Genomic DNA, 11,228 nt, shown 5'->3' with positions numbered 1-11,228 from the left:
GTTAGAATTTACAAAACAGTTATATTACCTATTGTTCTGTATGGTTGTGAAACTTGGACTCTCACTTTCAGAGAAGAACAGAGATTAAGGGTGTCTGAGAATAAGGTGCTTAGGAAAATATTTGGGGCTAAGAGGGATGAAGTTACAGGAGAATGGAGAAAGTTACACAAGCGGAACTGCACGCATTGCATTCTTCACCTGACATAATTAGGAACATTAAATCCAGACGTTTGAGATGGGCAGGACATGTAGCACGTATGGGCGAATCCAGAAATGCATATAGAGTGTTAGTTGGGAGACCGGAGGGAAAAGATCTTTGGGGAGGCCGAGATGTAGATGGGAGGATAATATTAAAATGGATTTGAGGGAGGTTGGATATGATGATAGAGACTGGATTAATCTTGCACAGGATCGGGAGCGATGGCGGGCTTATGTGGGGGCAGCAATGAACCTCTGGGTTCGTTAAGAGGCATTTGTAAGTAAGTATTACGTAGGCATTCTAAATACGTATGTGTTTGTTATTTCTTGTGACCCCATATATTTTCTTTATTTCTTTCTGGACGCCATTATTTCTATTTGCTTCCATGTACATACTTTTCCTTCTCAATCCCTCATAAAATTATTATATATTGTGTACATATAACATGTATATATACGTATATGCATAACATTCGTTCACTCTTCCTCGTTTGTTTCGTTCTCACTTCTTACTTCCTTTATCTTCATTTTAATGCCATTATTTCGTTTCAATACGGCACTTTTAGAGTGAAACACACGTAGAGATACAGAAATACTTCATTATCATATAAACTTACTTTCTTTATGTACAAAGCTATGCTACATGCACAGCGGTAGTGTCTCAGAAATGCAACAACTTGTCAGGTTCCTGCACCGCCATTCGGAAATCCCAGCGCGCTGAATTGCCCATTATTCAGCAGCCAGCGCCCGTATTTGCCATGCGGACCGTTTCATTTGCTCGTCTCCTGTTTTGCCCGGCCCTCGTACATCTCATTCCACCGACAAGCGGCGCTGTTGTCGCGTAATCCGCTTGCAGAATCGTGTTCCAGCGTTTTAAACGATTTTTCATCTCCCTGCAGCTAGCAGAGTGTTGTCTCATATAAATCTCGCACAGTTTATTTTTCCTTTATGTCGACGTGATCTCTGGGGCATTGGTTACAATTCGGAGAATATGATATTTTATATGAAAAATCCTGTTCCAGCGTTACGAATCTCGCATTCCAAAATTTCTTACGCTCATTCCATTCTTTATTGCATCACACGTAATCCGTGACATAGTAGCCTAAGCAGTTTCAAAGACTGCTTCTACTAGGAACACAGGAGACATAGTTGGAATCTTTTCACATCCACCTTCAAAATAATCTCCATCTCTACGTTGCACTTCCGTCAGTATTTGCTGAGAACTGTCCTAAGAAAACTATTTTTTGAGTGATAGCTTTACACATGTAACACATTTCAGTAGTAAAGAGAACCTACACTCGCTAAGCTGATCTTTTGCACAAGAATACAGGAAAAAATTATATCAGGAAAATGACACATAAAGTACTTTCTAAAACGTTTTACGCGTTCACAACCATTCAATTTCTTGACAATGTTGTGAATGATACTACTGCTTACGGTTTATTAACTTGACATTTTATTTTTGGTTTGAAACTGAAAACACAAATAGAATATATTACTCATAAATTTAATTATGTTAAGCATTAAGATCCGTATCGTCTTAAACGCCCTTAAAATATCACATTTTGTATACTTTCATTCTATAACATTAGTTTAGTTTAGTTTAGTTTATTAATAGTTCACAAGAAAATATTATACACACAAAAAGTTATAACTAATTTATACATCCTGCGTAATTTAAAAAAAAATACAATTTAGTAACGAATTTTCTATCATAACTATTCAATTTATGTTGGCTTAACTTGCACTTATGTCTAGTTTTAGTGCAAGTTTCAACCAATCGCGTTTATTTTAAACCTTAAAACTTATTTACTTGTTAAATTTGAAATTCTCTTTTAACGTTACAATAAACATGTGTATATAAATCGTCCATGCTGTTATATTCATCCAATTATCTTTTACAACAAGATATTTAATTTTAGGTCCTCTTTTACATAATAATTATTTCATATAATAAATTTCGCATTGAGGTTACTGATGTCGACATTAAGTCAACAAACTGAATTGCTGAATGGGTACATTATACGTATATGTAGGGCAGTGTCTACTCTTGCAGTTCAGCTTGTCATCTAAATCGTATAGCTAACATCCATACATATATCCGCTTACTTGTTTAAATACATTTGTCAAGTCAATTACATAATCAATTCCAATTTCATCATTCACTCTTATGCACTCATTTTCACACATTGCTATTATATTTCTAATAAATTTCATTCTATAATAAGATATAGATTAATATTATAGAGTAACTCATCTAAATCTAAACATGTTTTTGTATTTGTATTACAAAAGGAATCTTTAAAGATAATGACTGATGTAGGCCTACATAAGAGGACATGTAAGAAGATTTTCCAAAATTTTGAAATAATGATTTCACCTTATGAGTATCATGTACTTTCTCTCGAGTTAGCCCTGTGGTAGTGCGTCTGCCTCCGGATTAGCCGGCTCGGGTTCGATTCCCGGCGGGATCAGAGATTTCTTTTCTCTGGACTAGGAGAGATGGCGATGCACAACTTCTAATCACTAAATTGTGCACCAATATGCCTGGATCTCTCCTCAATGCATATGAAGGGAAGACATATATCATTGTTAATATTGATTCGTTCGTCGGATGGGGACGTTAAGACTGGCTGCCTACTTGGTGCTATTCGACGTGAGTAAGCTACGTGCGAGCACCGGATTTCCCCTTCTTCCTTCCTCATCTTCATCATCATTACTCATTCCATACACTACACTTACACATACATTTATTCTAATATACGACTTAACTCTTTATAGATACATAGGATATACAGTAAGACCTGAAAGTCTTGTTACCCCCCCCCCACTTGTTTGTATGTAGATGTGCATCCATTTTGAACATGTCATAGCAGATGTGTGACAATGGTTGATACTTTACGTTCCAGCTTGTTTAGTGATCCAGAACATCAGTATGGGCACCATCATTGTTACGGCATAGAATGATGCGGCGCCATGTCCTGTGTGAAATTTTCCGCAGCAAAGGCGGTGTTATTTCCCTGAATGCCTCCCTAACAGCTTGCTTCAAATCTTCAATTGTCTGGTATCGATGTTTCGAGACATGCTGCTTAATTATTCCCCAAAGGGAAATCACACCGCTTTTTCTGCGAAAATTTAACACAGGACATGGCGCCGCACCATTTTGTGCCGCGATAATGGTGGTGCCCATACTGATGTTCTGGATCACTAAACAAGCTGGAACGTAAAGTATCAACCATTGTCACACATCTGTTATGACATGTTCAAAATGGATGCACTTCAACATACAAACAAGGGTGGGGGGACAAGACTTTCGGACCTGACTGTACAGTGGCCTGTCGAAGCAATGTAGGCCTACATATTGAAAATAGGTCACAGTCCTGCCATCTATCCCCAATATGCGGAACCAAAATCATGTTAGTGAAGTGGGTAGACATACATACAATACATATTTTTCTACTAAAATCCAAGACATTTAGTACTAAACAAAAGATTCATAATTTCAATACAAGATATAAATGAGTTCTCAATCTATTCCTTATTTAAAAAATGGACTTCACTATTCATGTATTACGGTCTTCAATGCATTGTGTAATTGTCTTACAGCGTTCAATGGCGAAGATAAGTTCAGAACGGAATTAATAAAATATCTCCATACTCATACTGCCTTCTACTTACATGCTGAATTGTTTATACTTGTAAATTGGATTAATCTATTGCTATGTATTGACTATTTTTGTATAACTTTTCACCTGTTCCACATCTCTAAGTTATATTCCTGATGTAAGATGTATATAATATAGTAAATGAAATGAAAAGATACCCTTATATAAATGAAATAATTAATATGTACACAAACAAGGATATGAATTTACGTTTTATGGATTGTAAATAAAGGTTATTGTTTATAATACTGTACAGCATATATTTGAATTTATTACCTTCACAACTTTAAAGAGATATATTTAATTAATTCCGTACTTATTTTCATAATATAGCTATATGTCATTCTAACTATCTATTCCTAATATCGTTTTCCACTTAACATCAATAGACATTCAGAAGTGATATAAGTAGAAGAATATATTAAACTTTTCTTGCTCACTGTAAGTAAAAAATCAATTTACCACAAGGGCTGATCTCCGTTACCTGCTCTTAGGTCTTCAAGGTTAATAGAAATTCGAAAGTTCATAACTGAAAGTAGACACAATTCTACTTGCAACAATTAATTTCTCTCATGGAAGTGTAGTTTAGTCTGTACTAACTGCACCGTCTAATTTTTCAGCATATTCTATGTTATAACAAATGTCACGAAGAAATTTTTCTGATAATTCTTGAAGCAGGCCGCCATTTGTTATTTCTGCTTTCAAATACATATGAGTAAAATGTTTGTAAAATTATTTTACTTCATGTGCATCATTCCCGAATACATTTACTTGTAGATACAGAATATTAACAAAATCCGTCTAATAATTCAATAGAAATCGCTGTAGGTATACAGACAGACTTGTATAAAAGTTAACTAATGCAGCTATTTGGAATCAAAACTGCAATTTTATGTTATTTTTACAGTACTTTGTTTCCTTCTCATAATGAAAAATTAAGGAGAAATGTCGCTTACGACTGCCATTACGTCTCTGTTATCCGATGAATGGTGACCGCCCGCCGTTTCTCCAGTTTGTTCCATGTAGGAATCCCAGGGAGCATTCGCTCTCTGGAACCTGTCGGCACAAGATTACCTGGATTATGTCGGATACGTCGCGTCCCCTTATCGCTAATAAATCTCTCTTTTACGAAATTACAGCGTCGTGACAAACACGATAGACCGTCTATAATATCGAGCGAACCATGTGGAGCCTACCTGAAGTCGTTGTCGTAATCGTCGTCGTTGTTCCTTTTATATTTGGTTTATTTTACGACTCTTTATCAACTGCGATGGTTACCTAGTCTCTGAGTGAGATGGAGGTGATAATGTCGGCGAAATGAGTCCAGAATCCAGCGCAGAAAATTACCCCGAATTTTGTTTTAATGGGTTGAGGAGAAACCCCGGAAAAACCTCAACCAGGTAACTTGTCCAAAACAGGATTTGAATTCGGATCCGCTCGTTTCACAATCACATCTCGACCGGTGGACGTTATTGTTCTGAAATTGTTATTGTTAATGGTGTTGATGGTTGTGGAGTTGCTGCTGTTTGTATTAATGACAAAGTTTATTCGGACAGTTTTGTTAAAATATTATGGGTGATGGTATGAGAAGAAGGGAGAAGAGCATGAAATAGATAAGTATTAAAAGAGGAACTAATTCTGAAAACTATAATTGTGTCTATAATATCTGAAAATAAAAATATTTAGCGGGACTATAGCCTATGCTACCGAAGCTAAATGTCAGTTGTGAGCAGTATGGGATGAAGATGAATGCAAACATGATGAAGAACATGATTATCGGAAGAAAAATAAAGAAGGTAAACTTGCGAATTCGAATTGAGGTAGTAGAGCAAGTAGACAGCTTCAAATACTTGGAATACACTGAAGTAACATGAGCTGCTGCTAGAAAATCAAAAGGAGGATAGGAATGATAAAGGAAGCCTTTAATAGAAAAAAGAGTATCTTCTGCGAACATCTGAAAAAGTAACTAAGGAAAAAACTAGTGAAATGCTTTGTCGGAGTGTGGCAGTGTGTGGGGCAGAAACATGGACATTACGACGAAGTGAAGAGAAGCGACTAGAGGCATTTGAAATGTGGATGTGGAGAAGAATGGAGCATGTGAAATGAACAGACAGAATAAGAAATGAAGCTGTGTTGGAAGGAATGAGTGAAGAAAGAATGATGCTGAAACTGATCAGGAAGAGAAAAAGGAATTTGTTTGGGCACTGGCTGAAAAGAAACTGCCTGCTGAAAGATGCACTGGAACGAATGGTGAACGGGAGAAGAGGAATAATATATATCAGATGATAGACTACAATGAGATATATATATATATATATATATATATATATGGATCATTATGCAGAGACTAAGAGGAAAGCAGAAATAGAAAAGATTGGCGAATACTAAGTTTGGAGTGAAAGACCTGCCTTTGGGCAGTATACTATGAATGAATGAATTGTATTTATTTACTCCAGACACATGAAATTTAACTTTTCTTTAGTGTAAAAGTTTTCGGAAAATAAAATTTGTGTTTAGGGTGACTAACGTTCCACTATTTTCTATTTGTTGAAAACATTATTTTTATAGATCTGGAGTGCTAGATTCATAATCCTATGGACCCGAGTTCGATCGCCGATGTACTAACGATTTATTACTTATGCTGGAAAAGCCCGTGGTCCAGGTAACACGGGGATTTTCTCTGGCGCTTTGATATCTCTGCGGTATTCCAACAACTCTCCGCCATCATCTCATATCACCGTGGGTATAGCGTAGACCAGCCTCTTATGGCGCACCCTGGGCAACTGCTTCATATGGGTGAATGATTAATCAAATACCTCCGTTAGACAAAAAACAGAGTTATTTAGCCTATATTCAGTGATATATCAAAACAAAAAATTGACATGTGCATAGCTTTGCTGCGCCGTAGAACTATGTATGTGTAGGTGCAATCACCTGTCGATAGGTGCGTAGTATTACTTTGCTGCATATTTTCACGTAGAACTATGTGTGCTAGATGCGAGAAATTAAAAAAGAAGAAAAGTGAGAATACAAATTTAGCGGGAAGGCAAGAAGAAAAAGGGAAAGGCAGGAGAACAAATAAAGACAAAGTGGACCAAACGAAGGCAAGGAGAACAAGGGGAACACAAGAAGAATAAGAGAAATTTATGAAATAAGGATAACAAAGGGAAGACAAGGAGACAAGAGTATATAAAGGTAAACAAGCGGAGTAGGCCTGGGTGCGCAGTCTGTAGAATGCTGATCTTCTGTGCCCGAAGTTGTAGGTTCGATCCCGGCCCAGGTCGATGGCATTTAAGTGTGCTGATATAAATTCGGCAGTTGCGAGCGTCGTTAAATAAAACATGATTAAAAAAAACAAGCGGAATACAAAGATAACAAGGGATAAAAAGGGGAATAGAAAAAGAATAAAGAGAAACTAAGGAGAATAGAAACACGACGAAGACGAGGAGAAGACAACGAGGACAAGGGGAATACAAAGAGAACAAAAGGAATATAGCAACAAAGGGAGGTTGCATTTTTATGCAACGACCATTTCCCAGCGGGGAGAAAAACGTAGTTCGTCAAAATTGACTACAGCATTTAGTGATAAACCATTTAAAATTTTCTGCTATACGTTATCTCGCTGTATTGCTCTTATGCTGAAAAAAAATTTCTTAACTCAAACATTCACTTCTGGTCGGTCTTCTGTCATCGACATTGTGACAGGAATTTTGAATTCAGAACCCATTTAACTTGCCTTTGATTTTCTATGCTTTTCATAAGATATAAATAGGTCATGAATGTAACTGGTCTCAAAAGTTTAAAATTTACTACTTATTCTTCTAATGTAGGAGTTCCTTTTTCATCCTCTCTAAAGTTTCTTCCTGTTAAGATGTTCATACACTCACCTTTAGAAGGGCTTCCTCTTCCGGACATCTAAGGGTCCGGCTTCTTTGGCTTCTTTCGTCATTTGATCTGTCTCCATTTTATCTACTATATATTTCTTCCAATAATTTCTCCTGTCTAAAAGATGTCTCAAATTTTACTCTTTTCTCTTAATTCAGTATTGGTCAACCAAAGATATTCTTTGAATAATCTTCAAAATGTTCGTATCAGAGTTGTTCAATTTTGTTTGCATTTTGGGTTGTCATATTTTGTGCCTTTCATTCTCCGTAGCTTGATCCCGAGATCTAGAGCAATTTAAAAATATAAGTAATCTGGCTGACCATAGCAATCTGTATCTTCAATGCTAGTACGTTGACCCCAAACATACTTTTTTTTCTTTCTTTGTTTGGTCACATGCTCGTCAGATATTTAATTAGGATAAAGCGAGGGTGAAATGGAGATTGTTGACGGAATAAAATTTGTACGAGTATACTTGAAGAAAATGGGAGAATCCTGGAATGAATCTCATCATTGGATCTTGTCTATAATCTGCGGGTGAACTGCACTTACAGTTTCCTTAATTTCTTGTAGTGGATTGGAAACTTTCAATGCATTTTTTCTTAGCATTAGGATTTTATGTATGCCATATTTTTCTAGCTGTCACCTAAGCATCTCTTCTTCTAATGTAGGAGTTCCTTTTTCCGCCTCCCTGAAGTTTCTTCCTGTTAAGATGTTCATACACTCACCGTCCATTTTTAGATACATACTTCACCTTACATAATTAGGACCATAAAATCCAGACGTTTGAGATGGGCAGGACATGTAGCACGTATGAGAGAATCCAGAAATGCATATAGAGTGTTAGTTGGGAGGCCGGAGGGCAAAAGACTTTGGGGAGGCCGAGACGTAGATGGGAAGATAATATTAAAATGGATCTGAGGGAGGTAGGATATGATGGTAGAGACTGGATTAATCTGCTCAGGATAGGGACCAATGGCGGGCTTATGTGAGGGCGGCAATGAACCTCCGGGTTCCTTAAAAGCCAGTAAGTAAGTAAGACACCTAAGCATCTCATTTTAATATAGATGCAGCTATTGGCGAATGGCTAAGAATAGATTTTAAATTTGGGTCTACCATTTTAAATACTGTCTTATTTGCTGGTTATCAGATGATATTTTCTGAAAATGAAGATATGTTTCCACTAGCAACATCTAGGCCTACATTCAATTAATCGACAGAAAAATATCTCAACATTTCCACGGAAAATACAAAAGTTATGGCCTTCATTGGTAAAAACAAAATAAGAGCGAAAATTATAGTCAACAATATGTCCATAGAACAAGTTAAAAATTTTAACTATCTAGGTAGTGACGCCAGTTACCATAATGATAATGACGATACAAATATATATAAATTTGAACATATGTATGGCACTATAAAACACACACTTAAAAATGAAACAAGGATAAATACTATGATAAGACTTTATAAAGCTATGGCGGTGCCTGTTCTCACATAGGGCAATAAATCGATCTGACAAAGGAGTAATCGAATCGGCCGAAATGAGATTCTTAAGATACGTTGATGGATGTTCCCTCAAAGATTACATACGAAGTGATACATTTAGAGAGCAGCTCGATGTATTTGATAAAAATAATAGAATCTTAGAGAAGAAACAAAACTGATTCGATCACATCACCAGTATGACAGAAGACAGACCATCAAAACAATTAAGACACTATCACTCAAAAGAAAAACCTGACATTGGAAGACTCAGTCGTCGCTGAAAAGGTGGACTTTGAGGATGATATATTTTGCGATACTAACGTTAGTTGTTTTAATAATTATGTATGCAAGTTTCATGTCTCTAAGTACCAAAATTTCAGAATTCTTTTATAATTAACATAAAAGAAAGACTGATTGCTGCACAGACGAGAGAATGTGTGTATGTGTCTGTGCATGTGTGCGTGTGTGAAGAGAGAGGATAGGTTGGTGGATAGATGAGCAGTAGGGAAATTTAAAGCACCGAGTTGAAAGACATTTAAAGTGATTAAGCCTTCTCATATAGACTAATTTAAAATGGCGAAATTTTTTATCATCAGCATTGGAAAGCTGTGTGGCATTGAATTACATGGACTCGAAGCCAGATGGTTTTTGGAACCTGATATTAACGAAGTACGGCGAGCGCATTGTGTCCGCACTGAATTATTCGCTTTATCAAAGCCTTGGAGCATGCAGAGCTCTTTCATGTTTTAATAACCCAGAGCTACAATAACCGGGGTTTGTCACTACATTTTATCATCATTTCCTCAATGGATATCACAATTTTATTGACAATAACACCATACTGACAATATCACAATAAAACTTTGAATGGTGACTTTTCCATCCATCATCTCCACTGAGAGTATTGTAAGCATTTGATTATGTACCAACATTTTTAATACTACGTCAGATAGGATAATCAGATTTCCAGTCTTCGACTGACTGTCTCGAAGTGGTGATGACTTTGTTGCAGAAAGGCAGCAATACATCAACTCACCGTTTTTCTGGTGTACATTTATTCTAATGGAAGTATTTATTTTTCACTACGGTAAAGCATCAGTTGTTAACAAAGGATATCCTATTCGAATCTCATATAATCTGACTAAAAAAAAACACTGATAAAAACTGTGGAGTAACGGTTAGCGCATCTAACCAGGTGACCCGGTTTCGATTCCCGGTCGGGACAAGTTACCTGGTTGAGGTTTTTTCCGGAGTTTTCCCTCAACCCAATATGAGCAAATGCTGGGTAACTTTCGATTATGGATCCCGGACTCATTCACTGGCATTATCACCTTCATCTCACCCAGACGCTAAATAACCTAAGATGTTGATAAAGCGTCGTAAAATAACCAACTAAAATAAAAAAAATTATGGAATTTAAATTGTAATAGTATATATACACTCATTTCTTCAGTATTGCCCCTCAATTTCAATGTGGCACTGTACCCCATTTTCAAATATTTTAATATACTGTATTGGAAATAGTATGTGGAATTATTTCCTGTCTCTGTACACTGTACGATTTACAGAAGATTGGATAACATTAAAGGCATTCTTTTTTATTGACCAGAAGAGTAAAGGCTGAACCGCCGCGCCGTCGAGGTCAGGAGTAGCGGACTGAACTGGTGTCTGAGGTTGAGATCGGGGATTACCTGGATTGATTGCTTCAAAAGTTTCTCCCAGCTTTAAGATGAATGTCGGGCAGTCTCATGACGAATGCTCGTACTTAAACTTACCAAGTACTATCTTTCTATCAACAATTCCACCAATAGATACAGCATCATTAAACAGCCGATTAAAACTACTAGACTGATTGATTGATAATGAGTGGCACTCATAAGATTACCAGATTCTTTTCAATATTTCCGGGGACAGATATCGATATATAAAAGAAACTACCTTTAGCATTTGTTAATTCGTCATTTACTTATGGGCCTAGTGTTTTACACACCTTAA

The sequence above is a fragment of the Periplaneta americana genome, chromosome 2 (genome assembly GCF_040183065.1).
Source record: "Periplaneta americana isolate PAMFEO1 chromosome 2, P.americana_PAMFEO1_priV1, whole genome shotgun sequence".
In the NCBI taxonomy this organism is placed as follows: Eukaryota; Metazoa; Arthropoda; class Insecta; order Blattodea; family Blattidae; genus Periplaneta; species Periplaneta americana.
Note: the sequence above shows the minus strand (reverse complement) of the source record.